At 40.8% G+C, this 15,105-nt stretch overlaps 1 long non-coding RNA gene across 2 annotated transcripts in view; it reads left to right on the top strand.

Moving 5' to 3' along the window:
- LOC143380202 (uncharacterized) overlaps positions 1 to 15,105 on the top strand; it is a 42,937-nt gene that overhangs the window by 8,103 nt on the left and 19,729 nt on the right. For both annotated transcript variants that reach the window (XR_013088597.1, XR_013088598.2), the window contains exons 3-5: positions 7,217 to 7,296; positions 9,810 to 9,929; positions 14,619 to 14,720. This is a non-coding gene — a long non-coding RNA (uncharacterized LOC143380202). The remainder of the gene's footprint in view (positions 1 to 7,216; positions 7,297 to 9,809; positions 9,930 to 14,618; positions 14,721 to 15,105) is intronic.

Here is a 15,105-nt window from a genome sequence, read left to right as displayed (position 1 = left end):
CCAGGGTGGGGCTGGAAACCCAGTGCATGATGTTCTATTACTGAGCTCAAGTGTATAAGAGGAGAAGAGGTTGAGGTTGGGAGAGATGAAGGGTTCAGTTTTATTTATTAATTAATTTATTTAGGTGTTGGAGATTGAACCCAGGGCCTTGAACATGCATCTTACCCCTGAGCTATTATTAGCTCAGTTCTAGGTTTCGATTTTAGATACGGAGTTTAAGAAGCCTGTTTCATCCAGTAAAATTCAGGGGAGAATTTTATTTCAATTTGAAGATCAAGATCATCAGCCTCCAGGTGGCAGTTAATACCATGTGAGGAGACAGGGTAAGAGGGAAATGGGTGTGAGATAGAGGCCATTAGGCCATGGGACAAGCCCTGAGCAGTAATGGTACTGGAGGGGTTCCCAGAGAAGAAGTCTGTGCAAAAGAACAAAGGTGTAGGAAGAGGCTATGTTGGTCAAAGGAGCAATTTTTTTTTTTGTTTGTTTTTTTTTTTTTCAAAGGAGCAATGTTGTCACAACAGAGACATCGCATGATGTCTGTAGTATGGCCCCAGAAATTATCTGTCAATGGAGGAATAGGGTCAGAAGCCATGTTGCAGTACACAGAAAGTCCAGAAAAGCCTATAGACAGAGAATGACTAAAGAGGACTTCCAAAAGATGAACTGAAATTAGTGTGTGAAAGAACACTTTTATCACTAGGAATCAAATCAATATGAGTTAAAAGGGGATATTTTGCCTCTCAAATTGGTAGAAAAATATTTTTAACAATAGTCAATGATAAGTGAGGCTATCACGGAGAATATGAGTTGTTATAAGCATTCCCAAATAGGATTTCATGGTTTCAAGAGCCTTGGACTTTAGCCCATTTAATTTGTGATTTTATTTTATTTGTTTTTTTTTAATTTAATTTTTTTTGGGGGGGTGGGGTGGGGATTTACTTTGAAGCAGTGTCTGGCTAAATTGGCCAATCTGGCCCTTAACTTGTGCTAAACTGGCCAGACTGGCCCCTAACTTGTGATCCTCTTTCCTCTGTTCCTGGGTCACCAGGATTATAAGCATGCACCACCACAACCAGCTTATGATATGTTTTTAATGAAAAAAGGATTTGAAACTGTACTTATCCTTTTCTAAATTATGTACATGTAGTATGGGGCCATTTTTTGTTTCTTAACAAAGCAAATAAGTAAAGACTGATATATTACAAATACATTACACTTGTATGCCAGCTACTCAGGAGGCTGAGGCAGGAGAATGGCAGGTTCAGGAGGCTAGCCTTGACAATTTGGCAAGACCCTGTCTTCAGAGGAAAAGGGCTACAGTGTAGCTCAGTAATAGCATGAGGGAAGCCTTGGGTTCAATCCCTGCACTGCAAAAAAAGAAAAAGAAAACTGTAGACACCTGCCTCTGAACCATTTCATGGAGAAGGTGTGAGTTAGGGCCACTTCCAGTGCAGTCACCCTCAGCGAGGGTGGGGGGTGGTCATGTGTTAGATATTCAAAGTTCTTGAACACTCCTAAATCAACTGGATCTGAATCGCTGAGGATGGGACCAACCACCTGCATTTGAAAGAACATCCAGGTGGGGATCCTGATGATGGAATAGTTAGAGAACCACCCCACTAAGTGTTCCTGATTCCTTTTACACTACTCCATTACTGCCAATAAACCATTCTCTTCCCCAACTGGGCTGCTCTTGTGCTCGATTCTCATCATTTGCTTACTTCTAGCGCAATCCTGCACTTAGCTCTCATAGTAGACTTTGCTTATTTGTGAAATTCATGTGTCCAAAATTGGAGCCCAGCAGTCCTGATCCCCAGTTTGCCCTGTCACATGTTTTGACTCTGGAAACTGATGAATTCTTCATGAAGGCATTTCCTGCTTCAACAGTGACTAAAAATCATATGCCAGTAAAAAACCTCATACATCCACATAGAAAGATCCTGGGAAAAAGAGGACTTGGTGGACTTGTTGCTCTAAGGAAGGTCAGAAAATGGGAGTCATTTGAAAGTTAAGGGATAGAATACACAAGGAATGAATGCACAAACAAATCTTCCTGCAGCAAGTGTCTATTCTAAGTGTCCCCCAAACCAGTAAAGAGTTAAAATATAGCCTGGAAAAGAGCCCTATAATATAATGGTTAAGAAGGTGGTAATGACTCATTCCAGAGGTATAAGTGTGAACTATGTAGAATCCAGAAGGTGAAGTCATTAGGTATGTCTTGCTGGATGTGGTGGTGCATGCCTGTAATTCCAACTACTCAGAAGGCTGGAGCAGGAGGGTTACAAGTTCCCGGCCTGAGCAATTTAGCAAGACCCTGTCTCAAAATTTTTTTTAAAAAAAGTTGGCAGGGGAGCTCTTGGGATGTAGCTCAGTGGCAGAGTGCCCCTAGGTTCAATCCCCAGTACTAAAAGGAAAAAAAAAAAAAAAATGAAGGAATTATAGAATCTTTCATACTCTTCAGAAAACGTTTATCAATCTTTTATTTTAGCCTTTATCACTATATTCTCAACTTGTTCTTGCCTCTTAACTGATACCTAAGCTTCTGATCTTTCTCTCATTCTGTTGTTCCTCTATTCTGCACTCATTTTTTTTTTTGTTTTGTTTTGTTTTGTTTTGTTTTTTTGGTTTCTGTTTTATTGTTGTTTTGTTTATGTTGTGTTGTTGTTTTTTGTTTATTTTTTTAAATACTAGGGATTGAACCCACGGGCACTTAGCACTGAGCCATATCCCCAATCCTTTTTATATTTTATTTTGAGATAGAGTCTTGTTAAGTTGCTTAGGGCCTCACTACGTTGCTGAGGCTGACTTTGAACTTGCCATCCTCCTGCCTCAGCCTCCCCAGCCACTGGGATTTCAGGTGTGTACTACTGTGCCTGGCTTCAATTGTTTTTTTAAAAAATAAAAAATAGCTAATTGTGGTAGTAGCATATGCCTGTATTCCCAGTGGCTCAGGAGGTTGAGGCAGGAGGATCACAAGTTCACTACCAGCCTCAGCAACTTACCAAGCAACTTAATGAAATCCTGTCTCAAAATATAAAAAGGATTAGGGATGTGACTCAGTTGTAAAACTCCTCTGGGTTCAATTCCTAGTACCAAAAATAAATAAAACAAAAAATATAAATCCCTCTACAGAAACTTTGTTGGCTCCTCATTTCCTGTAACCTTCATATGAGGTTTTTAAGATTTGTCACAACCTGGCACCTGTCTTCATCTGTTTTGTCTCTTTCCATTCCCTCTCTTCTCTGTGTCCTGTACACCAGCTACAACAGGCCACAGGGCTAGGCTTGTACAGCTCTGCAACTCTGTACCCCCAACCCCTCACTGGAATTTCCTTTTCTGTAGTATCTACTATTCGAGTGTCTTCATCATTCTGAGCTTTTCTATAAACCCTGTCCTGATCTTCAGCTCTTTTCTTTTATATGTCAGGTTAAGATAAATTACACTGCTTTAATAATCACCTCAAAATCTCAGGGGCTTGAAAGTACAAATAAAACATCTGAAGGTGTAGCTGAGTGGTAAAGATCTTGCATAGCATGCATGCGGCCCTGGGTTCAATCCCTAACACCAAAAAAAAGGAAAGAATGAAGAGCCGCTTATATGAAAATGTCTCACTGCTGGAGAGCTCAAAAAGCATCTTTGATTTTTTTTTTTTTTTCTTAACAGAAAAGGACAACCTATCATTTTCTTTCTAATATGCACATGACTAATTAACAGATAATTGTACTTTGACCTAAATCAACTGTTGTGGTTGATTTAGGTCAAAGTACTAAGTAATAGTAAAAAATAAACTTCACTTAAGAGTGGGAAATCTGGGGCTGGGGATATGGCTCAAGCAGTAGCACGCTCGCCTGGCATGCGTGTGGCCCGGGTTCCATCCTCAGAACCACATACAAACAAAGATGTTGTGTCCGCTGAAAACTAAAAAATAAATATTAAAATTCTCTCTCTCTCTCTCTCTCTCTCTCTCTCTCTCTCTCTCTCTCTTTCAAAAAAAAAGTGGGAAATCTGGGAAGATAAAGTCTTTATTAGAGTTATCCTTAGATCTGCTTCTGCCCACAGCAACACCTAGGGCCCATTGCAACTTCCTGTGACCCTAACTCTTGACCAGTGCTAGAGGCAGGGAACCAGGTAAGCAGTGTCAACTTGGGTGGTGGTTCTTCTATCAGTAACCTCACCTGGTGTTTTTGTTTGCTTGTTTGTTTTTGCAGTGCTGGGAATTGAACCCAGGTCCTTATGTAGGCTGGTCAGGTAATCTACTGTTGAACTACCACCCCAGCCTCAAAGCCACACTTAGACCTGCCTCAGTAGATCTGTGGAGTTTCTCCAGGGTGTCTCCCCTCTCTGTTCTTAATACACTAATTCCAGCTGGACAGCTCTAGTCCTTGTCCTACCTGCTAATATTTGGTTTCTGCTCAGCTTCTACAGTGTGACACTTTTGAAAAAGCCTGCTAGGCTCACCTTAAGCTTTCTCCCATATTGTCCTGCTGTCTCTTCAGCATCTATTATACAATTCACAGATTCACCTGAGTTCCAGCAAGCACTTAGGGAGTAGACTCTACTTTGTTAGCCCTGGACTGATCCCTGAGTCCTGTGTTGCTTTTCTGCTTACCGCTGCTTTATATTCTGGCCCCAGGGGCCAGCAGTGCTGGTACCGCCAGTGGGCTTACATGTTTTTTCAGAAACCTTTGCCTGTGGCCTGGGGTATAATTAAATGGTAGAATGTTTGCTAATAGTAACTAATTTTAAAAAAATGATGATTTCTTGTCCATGATCCACACCTGGGTCCTGCTACGTTTTGCTGTCTTCAATGTTTGCCCTATGCACTGGATCTCTAACTCTTGAGTACTATTCCAGAGCACTACATCCTGCCTTTGTTCCTCCTAGGTACTGTTCTCCATCAGAACCCAGGAAACTGCCAGGCTTGGAAATCAAAGCTGTCACGTCCCGATCTATTTCTCACCTCACATATCTTGGCCCCAGTCTGGTTTCATGTGCATGTCCAAGCACTCTTGATGTGGACCTCAATTAAATCTGCCTTGTTTCCGTGGGATCAGTCACTGTAGCACCATCTTCATGGAACACTAAACACTGTCATCTCTTTTTGAGAGCCCACCCTGATTTCTTTACTAATCCTAGTTCATGACTGGTTCCTGCTTTTTTAACTTCACTTTGTTCCCTTCTTGCTGGTTCTGGGTGATTGTTTATAAAAAGTTCTGAATGTTCTTTGGATTGATTCTTTTAAACCCAGTGCCCTGTCCTCTCTCCACTCTCCTCCCCCACTACTACTGCTAACCATCCTAATGCTGAGACCAGCTCTTCAGAACTCAGATGGCAAACACTAGGGACTACTGGTCCAGACGTATAAATAGCAGCTTCTCCTACCCAATAGAGTTCATGCTCATGTAAAGCACTTTACATGTCTATACCCAGAATAGTATCCCACCCAAAGTCAAGTCTCTATAAGTGTTTCTTACATTATTCCAAAATTAAGGAAATGAAGCAGACATTCTCTCTTGTACAAGAATATCTTTGGAATAAAAAATTAAGACAAGTCACAAATGGATGTAAGTTACTGGTATAACAGTGCATAACTTTTAAAATAATTTTATTCACATAACTTAAAAGTCCTTCTACTAAAGGTTTTTAGTATATTCGTAAAGTTATACAACCATCCCCATAATCTAATTCTAGAACATTTCCATCATCCTTTATTCTTTGGCAGTCATTTTCCAGTTTCCCCTTTCCTAGCCTCTGGCCACCAACTAATCTATTTTCAGTCTCTATGGATTGCCTATTCTGGATATGTCATAAAAATGAAATCATACAACATGTGACTTTTTGTATCTGTTGTCTCACTTAATGTCTCTAAGTTTAATTTGTTTTGTAGCATGTACTAGTACTTCTCATTCCTTTATGTGGGTGCATAATATTTTATTTGAGAAGGTGTACTTTGTTCGTCTACCCATCAGATGATGGATATTTATGTTATTTTACCTCGTGGCAATTGTGAATAATGTTTCTATAAACACTATATATATAGAATTATATGTACTGACAAAAATGTCCATCAAGGGCTGGGGATGTGGCTCAAGTGGTAGCACGCTCACCTGGCGTGCGTGCGACCCGGGTTCAATCCTCAGCACCATATACAAACAAAGATGTTATGTCCGCCGAAAACTAAAAAATAAATATTAAAAATTCTCTCTCTCTCCTCACTCTCTCTTTAAAAAAAAAAAAAAAAAAGTCCATCAAGTTTTTATTTTGTTAAAGGAGAAACTATATAAACTGGGCATGATGGTGCATGCCTTGTAATCCTTATGACTCAGGAGACCAAGGCAAGAGATTTCCAAGATAGAGACCACTGTCTACCTCTGCCATACTGTTCAGGTACCCTCAGACCCAGAGCAATGGAGTCAGCCATTTTATGGACTGAGACCTTTCAAACCATGAGCCCCAAATATACTTTTCCTCCTCTAAAATTGTTGTTCTTAGGTGTTTGAGCCACAGCGGTGAAAAAGCTGACTGAAATATATAGCAATATATAACTTCAGCTCTTCATACACATTTTCATATTTCCCAGTATGGTTTGAAACTGTACATGAATTCTGATCATTATTTTTCAGATACCATTGATGGTTAAAGTTGAGGGGGCAAATGCTGAGACTTACTTGAGGAAGGAATGCTCTATGGGTTAATATTGTTCCTCAAAGTTATTTCTTGTGGCTGTCAAGTTGCATATTACTGTGGGGATTGAACTGACTATTAAATATGGGCAGTGTGGTATTTAGCAGCTCACACTATTTAGTAATAACTAATATTGAAGGTTTATTTGTTTTTTGTTTCGTTTTTTGGTACAGGGGATTGAACCTTAGGGGCACTTAATCACTGGGCCACATCCCCAGCCCTATTTCTGTATTGTATTTTAGAGACAGGGTCTCACTGAGTTGCTTAGGGCCTCACTGAGTTTCTGAGGCTGGTTTTGAACTCATAATCCTCCTGCTTCAGTCTCCCAAGCTGCTGGGAATACAGGCATGCATCATTGTACCTGGCTGCATCTTTTTTGATTTGGTTAATATGTGTGCCATAACAATTATTGAGATTTGGAATGCCATACCTCCTTATAGAAAATCAAACTTGTAAATCTGGCATGTGCTTGGTAATTACTAATTTCCTTTTCTTCTCTTTTGGGCTCCTTTATGTTCCTGATCATTCACAGTAGGTTGCTGACGGCTAGTATCCATTTTTTATTGTCCTGTATCCCTGAAACATCCCTGCAGTATGCTTGGATACCCTTTGGTAAGTGTTCTGGTTCTTTTATTATGAAAATATAATCTTTCTGTATAGTCCTTTGCCCTAATGACTTTGATAGTTGCTCATATTTCCTCAGTTCCCCCTTGAGCCACACTATCTGTTAATTTGAAAGGCCTTTTCTAAAGAAAATCTTTTTGTATAAACACATTGGGTTCATAATTAGTAATGTTCACACTCATTGTTACCCATGATGATCATCAGCTAGTATAATGTTAAAGGTGTTAATTTTGGGGTTGTTTATAATGCTGAACCAATGGAAACAATTTAACTCATTAATATGGAACTGGTTATATAAAGTGTGATAAAATTATATGTTGCAGGGGTCAACACACTTTCTCTGTAAGGGTCAGGTGGGAGCTACAGAGTCTCTGATGCAGCGTCTCAATTTTCCTGTTGTAGTATTAAAACAGAAACAATATATAAATTAATAAGCATCATAGCTATGTTTCTGTAAAATTTTATTTAGGAGGTAGACCATATTAGGCCTATAGGCCATAAATTGCTGGACCCAATGTAATGAACTTTCACTCTATGACTATTTAAAAAAATCAAATAGAATTATATATATATACGGACAAAAATGTCCATCAAGTTTTTATTTTTTTAAAAGAGAAACTATATAAGCTAGACATGATGGTGCATCCCTTGTAATCCTTGTGATTCAGGAGACCAAGGCAAGAGATTTGCAAGATAGAGGACAGCCCAGGCAACTTAGTGAGAATCTGTCTCAAAATAAAAACAAAAAGATGCAGAGTGTGGTGTTGCAGTCCTTTAATCCTGGTGGCTTGGTTTGGGAGGCTTCTGCAGGAGGATCACAAGTTCAAGACCAGCCTCAGCAACTTAGCAAGGCCCTAAGCAATTTAGCAAGAGAGAGACCCTGTCTCAAAATAAAAAAGGGCTGGGGATGTGGCACCATGGTGAAATGCCCCTTCATTAAATACCCAATAACTCCTTCCCCAAAAATAAATAAATAAACAATAAAAACAAAGAGCTAGGGATATTGTTCAGTGGTAGCATGCCCCTGGATTTACTAACACAAAAGAAAAATAAGTAAATAAATACATACACACACATACATATATATATATGTGTATGTATATATACATATATATATATATATGTATATATACATTTAACATATATTTAATACATATATTAATATATATATATTTGGTCAAAATTCCACATACACATTTTGTTTGTAGTACTGGGAACTGGATCCAGGGACACTTTGTATCTGAGGTTAATCCCCAGCCCTTTTTAAATTTTATTTAAGACAGGACTTTGCTAAGTTGCACAGGCTGGCCTTGAACTTGAGATCTTCCTGCCTTAGCCTGTGAATAGCTGGTACTACAGACATGTGCTACTATGCCCAGCCACATACCTGTATTTGTATGGGTCAGAAAGAGCCTGAAAAGACACATGCTCAACTTTTAACAGTAGCCAGACCACACACACCTTATTTTTTTTTAATTTTTTAGTTCTACACAATATCTTTATTTCGTTTATTTTTATGTTGTGCTGAGGATTGAACCCAGGGCCTCGCACATGCTAGGCAAGCGCTTTACCACTGAGCCACAATCCCAGCCCATCCTTACCTTATTATTGAATATTATGTTGTGAGAGAGCCTTGCCTTTGATATAATTAAATAAAATGCAACTAGGATTTGTTTTTTGTGTTTTTTGTTTGGTTTGGTTTGGTCTTGGTACCAGGGATTGAACTCAGGGGCACTCAACCACTGAACCACATCCCCTACTCTATTTTGTATTTTATTTATTTAGAGATAGGGTCTCACCAAGTTGCTTAGTGCCTAGTTTTTGCTGTGGCTGGCTTTGAACTTATGATCCTCCTACCTCAGCCTCCTGAGCTGCTGGTATTACAGGCGTGGGCCACCATGCCCAGCTTGGGATTTGTTTTAAAAGTTAAAAAAAAAAAAAAAGTTTTCTTAGCCTTAATCATTATGTATATAAGCTTGTATTTTACATAAAATCTAAGAACTTCACAATTAAAATAACTCCCAATCATCACTAACAAAGTGACTATAACCTCAGCTACTTATGGCTTTAAATGGGAGTTTATTTATTTATTTTGTATCTTTTGGTGGCAGAAATGGGACCCAGGGGCGCTTTACCACTGAGCCACATCCCCAATAGGGTCTTGCTAATTTGCTTAGTTTTGATAAATTGCTGATGCTGACCTTGAACTTGCAATCTTCCTGCCTCAGCCTCTTGAGCCACTGGGATTACAGGCATGCACCACCATGCCCAGTTGTAAATGGGGGTTTAAACAGATTCATGGTCATAATAAGGGATAGTTAATTGAAAAGTCAGATCAATGCCTTAGCTGGGAACCAGCTGTATCTGGAGACAGGTTCTGCGGATCCTGGGGACAGCCTCAGCAACGCTATCATGTCAAGCATCTTTCTAGATCTGCAGGGACTCAGGAATGTGCAGCAGCTTCCAGCTTCCTGGTCATTAACTGCATTTGCTCCTACCAGATTTCTCCTTTGCCAGGAACCCTCTCCAGGCCAGGTCCTGAAGCAGAAAGAGGACTCATGCACTTTCACAGCCATAGCAGGAAGACTATACATAGATAAATACACAACGCACGCATGAAGGTGAGTGCCAGTGGGAGGGGTCTTGGTAGAATAAGTCACATTTGAGTCACATCTAAGTCACTCTGAAGTCTGAGTAGGAGCCTGCCATATTGCCCAAGGCAGGGCAGGAATTCAAGCAGGCAGAAGTAAGGGATGAACAAAGACAAGGCTAGCAGTTACAGATCAGGAAGGTAAACCAGCAGAGTTTCCGGAAAGGGAGAAAGGAAGTCACATTTGAGTGCTAGAGAGATTTTTCTGGTGGTAGGGGAGGAGAATGTGTGAGGAAAGCAGTTAATGATTTCTTGTCCAGGTGAGAAGTTTAGCCCTTCTGCTCCATTATGGTGGAATTAAGACTTTGCTTTCTTCACTTCTGGGCCATGTCCAAAGCTGCACCTTCTGCTTCCTGTGTCCTCTCCCCTCCTCTTGGAATGGTCAGTTCTCCTTCTTTCTTTGAGTTTTAAAACTAATGTGTGAGCGGGGCATGGAGGCGCACCATAGTAATTCCAGCTACTTGGAGGCTGAGGCAGGAGAATTGCAAGTTTGAGGCCAACCTGGGCAATTTAGATGGTGTCTCAAAAGCTAAAAAAGATTGGGTATGTAGCTTAGTGGCAATATCGCTGGTTACCAGTGATGAGTTCTGCTTCCTCACATTTTGAAGTATAACATTAAAGAAGCACGCAGAAGCAAGCATATAAAGCAGAATTTATTGTAAAAAGGGGTAACAGACTTTTCCCAGGAGGGAGAAGGGGGCCATAGCTGGTATCCTAGTATCCAAGAAGCCAAGGTGTTTTGCCTTTTTATATGTCCTAGGCTTCCTTTGTTCTCCTGCTCTTTTCCCTTTATCTCTCTCCTTCCTGCATAGGTGACTAGGCCCAGGAGATGCTCTGTGGGATGGCCAAAAAGTGAAAAGCTGATGGATGGGGGAAGGGCCAGATGGAGCAGCCCAGGACACATTAATTAACAACTTTATAACTCCCTGTAGGGAGGGACAATTCCTGGGACAGGTTACCTTAGTAACTAGTTGGAGCAGGGGCTGGTAAGGGTGATAAGGGTGGAGGAAGGGCTCTGGAGGCATTTCAGTCCCTCAGGGGGCAGTCTCCAACTTCCAGGACTCACTCAAATTATATTGAGTGCCTGTCTAATTCTGTCTTCATGGTCAAGTTCTTCTGAGTTCAATTCCTAGTACCACACACATGCACACAAAATAATAAAATAAAAAGCTACGTGGGGGTGCTGGAGTTGTGGCTCAGTGGTAGAGTACTTGCCCCACATGCTTGAGGCCCTGGGTTCCATCCTCAGCACTACATAAAAATAAATAAATAAATAGATAAATAAAGATGTTGTGTCCATCTACAACGAAAAAAAATATTTTAAAAAACTACCTGGGGAGGTAGCTCAGTCTTGCCTGGCTTGTGGGATGCCTAAGGTTCAATCCCTAGTGCCACAAAACAAGTTAGGTGTGACCCTCACCTAGAAAAACTCACTGACCTCTCAGATGGCCCCTGTCATTCTCAAACTGAGTAAGGAACCGGTATTCTGGGTTCCAGAATGCTTTGTGCCTTTCCCTGTCTCTGAATCAATTCCATGGCTCTAGGATTGTGTTTTGGTTTCTTTACCATTATAATATGATTTTTCACTGGGCAGGGGCCAGGTTTCACTAATCTTTTTGTTGTTGTTATTGTTGTTTGTTTGTTTTGTACTGAGAATTGAACCCCAACTTCCTATCCCTTTTTATTTTTTATTTTGAAAGAGGATCTAAGTTGTTTAGGGCCTCTCTAAGTTGTTGAGGCTGACTTTGAACTTGCAGTCCTTCTGCCTCAGCCTCCTGAGTCACTGAGATTACAGGCCATGTGCCCATGCCCAGCTCTTTGTGTCTTCAACACCTAGCAGAGAAAGTCTGACACCAAGAAGATAAATAGCAAATAACTGTGACTGGATGAGTAAAGAATAGATGAAAATTTGAGAGAGATTTGGGGGCTTGAATTAGAATTGCTTGGCAAGAGATTGGGCAGGACTGGTGACAGGGTGGTGTCTAAAATGATCCCAGGTTTTCTGGTTTGGGTGCAGGGGACATTTACACTGTTTTTACTCATAATTCTTTAGATGCTGAGTGTATAGGATTTGCAGACTAATTGCCCAGTTCTCAGACACACAACTGAGTATCCAACAATTCAGTTTAATTCTGATACTTTCTACCTAGAGTTAGAGTCAGATCCCACCAGTTAAAAAGCTCTGTCCCACAAGACAGCCTTCATTTCAGACACCAGTGACCAGTCTCATGTTGACATCTATATTTCTGACCAACCAGCTATATAAATCCCTGGGATCCCTTGACCATCCTTCTTCACATTCAAAAATGTGCTGGAATGGCTTACAAGACTCAGGGAAACATTTTAGTCATACTTATGAGTTTAAATGTATAAGGATATAACGCAGGAATAGCCAGGTGGAAGAGATGCATAAGGCAAGGTAATAGGCATTCAGGGCTTCTCTGTCATTTCAAGGCACATCACCTTCTTAGCACTTCAGTGTGTTCACCAACCAAATAGCTCTTTTGAACCTTATCATATAGTTCCCCCAGACCCTCTACTGGGGTGCTCTACCGCTGTACTACATCCCCAGCCCTTTTTATTTTTTATTTTGAGACAGGGTCTCACCAAGTTGTGAAGGCTGCCCTCAAACTTGCAATCCTCCTGTATTAGCCTCCTGAATTGCTGGGATTATAGGCAGGTACCTCTGCACCCCTGATATTATATATGGGTTTTTTTTTTTTTTTTTTTTTTTTTTTTATTGTTGGTTGTTCAAAACATTACATAGTTCTTGATATATCATATTTCACACTTTGATTCAAGTGGGTTATGAACTCCCATTTTTACCCCGTATACAAATTGCAGAATCACATCAGTTACACTTCCATTGATTTATATATTGCCATACTAGGGTCTGTTGTATTCTGCTGCCTTTCCTATCCTTTACTATCCCCCTCCCCTCCCCTCCCCTCCCCTCTTCTCTTTCTACCCCCTCTACTGCAGTTCATAACTCCCCCTTGTATTATTTTTCCCTTTCCCCTCGCTACCTCTTGTATGTAATTTTGTATAACCCTGAGGGTCTCCTTCCATTTCCATGCAATTTCCCTTCTCCCTCCCTTTCCCTCCCACCTCTCGTCCCTTTTTAATGTCAATCTTCTTCTCATGCTCTTCGTCCCTACTCTGTTCTTAGTTACTCTCCTTATATCAAAGAAGACATTTGGCATTTGTTTTTTAGGGATTGGCTGGCTTCACTTAGCATAATCTGCTCTTATGCCATCCATTTCCCTCCAAATTCTATGATTTTGTCATTTCTTAATGCAGAGTAATACTCCATTGTGTATAAATGCCACATTTTTTTTATCCATTCGTCTATTGAAGGGCATCTAGGTTGGTTCCACAGTCTTGCGATTGTGAATTGTGCTGCTATGAACATCGATGTAGCAGTGTCCCTGTAGCATGCTCTATTTAGGTCTTTAGAGAATAGACCGAGATATATATGGGTTTTAATGGAGGTTTCATTATATAGACATGATTGATCAAAGTACTGGCTATTGATGATTAATTCAACCTTTAGTCCTTTTCCCCTTTTGGAAGCTGGGAGATAGGGCAGAAAGTTCCAAGTCTTTGTCAAGGCTGGCTGTTGCTTGTGGCTAGCCCCATCATGAAACTATGAAGAACCCCCAACCACCAGTCATCTCATTTGCATGCGAAAGACACTTTCCTCATTCCTGAGATTCCCAGGGTTTTAGGAGCTTACATTTATCACTGGAGGTGGTAGTGCCATTAAACTAGGTGACAGATAAGAAGAACAGATATGAGAAAAAAGACTATTTCCTTCAGCTACCATGTAGAGTGACACAAAACGATAACCACTATTTCTGGTTCACTGGCATGGGCATCCTCATCTCCACTCTTGGACTGAGCTGACAACGCAAAATACCTACAGGACTTGGCTTTTACTAACCAATTCCCAATTCTCTTCCATGTGTTTACAGTCTTGTGGTTTTCAGTGTTCTGCAGAATGCCTCCTTTTCAACTTCCACTAATTAGTGTCTTTGGTTTGTCCACTTATCTAGGGATCTGTCAATTACTAAAAAGAGGTCTCTCACCTCTACCCATATCTCAGGCAGCTTTGTGAACAAAGTTTCTCATGTGATCCATTTTCTATATTCAGAAGAACTACAGAATATAGGTCAAGGCTCTTTCATGCATATAACTGAAAGCCTGGAATGCACAGGTATAACCCAAAAGGGAATTTATTGACTCACCAAACTGAAAATTCCAGAGAATAGACTTAACTTAAGGCATGCTTCCATTTAGGGATATAAATACTGTCAGGCCCTGATTTTCACTCCTGATGACTCAGGGTCACTTCTTATCTCTCATCTTTATTCTCAGGAGGTTCTTTCCATGCAGTGCAAGGGAGATGGGGGGGGGGGGGGGGGCGGGCTGCAGTTGCCATAGACTGTTCCTTTTATGCTTAAATCAAGTCAAAAAGAGTAAGCCTTTTATCTATCTGTGCCTGCAACAACAGTCCAGAGAGTTGCTCTGATGTGGCTGGTAGGTTTGTTTGTTGGCCTCTGAATGATCTCTGGATCAGGGACTGCTGCAGGCCTGGGTGGGGCTGGGGGGTGGATAAACCACAGATACTCACTAACTTGCTGAAATCCTTCCCTCCCAGGAGGTGGAGCTCAAATATTGCCAGCACAATGGACAGGACTACAAGTATGTGCCACCATGCTGGGCTCCTATACCTTTGCTACTTGAAGTCATCAAATTTTCAGTGAGTCTGGTACATTGCAACATTATTGAGGGGGGAGGGCAGGAGTTAACCCTGGAGTGCTCTATCACTGAACTACATCCCCAAACTTTCTTATTTTATTTTGAGATGATCTTACTAAATTGCCTAGGCTGGCCTCAAACTTTTGGTCTTCCTGTCTCAGCCTCCCCAAATGCTGGGATTTGCCTGCACCACCTTGCCTGGCTCTCTTTTAGATACTTCTGTATTGCCTGAAAATATGGTACCACTGAGTCATGACTCCCGATTCTAAGACAGAAGTGATATCCTTGCTTTTTCTGTGTGGAACCAAAGGACTAATCAAGTCCTGCTGGCTGAGTCAAGACTATCTACATGCCTTCAAGGCACAGGCCCTTTTTGTTTCCCTCCA

The sequence above is a fragment of the Callospermophilus lateralis genome, chromosome 14 (assembly GCF_048772815.1).
Source record: "Callospermophilus lateralis isolate mCalLat2 chromosome 14, mCalLat2.hap1, whole genome shotgun sequence".
Classification (NCBI taxonomy): domain Eukaryota; kingdom Metazoa; phylum Chordata; class Mammalia; order Rodentia; family Sciuridae; genus Callospermophilus; species Callospermophilus lateralis.
The sequence above is the reverse complement of the archived record's forward strand: the minus strand, read 5'-3'. Positions and strand labels throughout refer to the sequence as shown.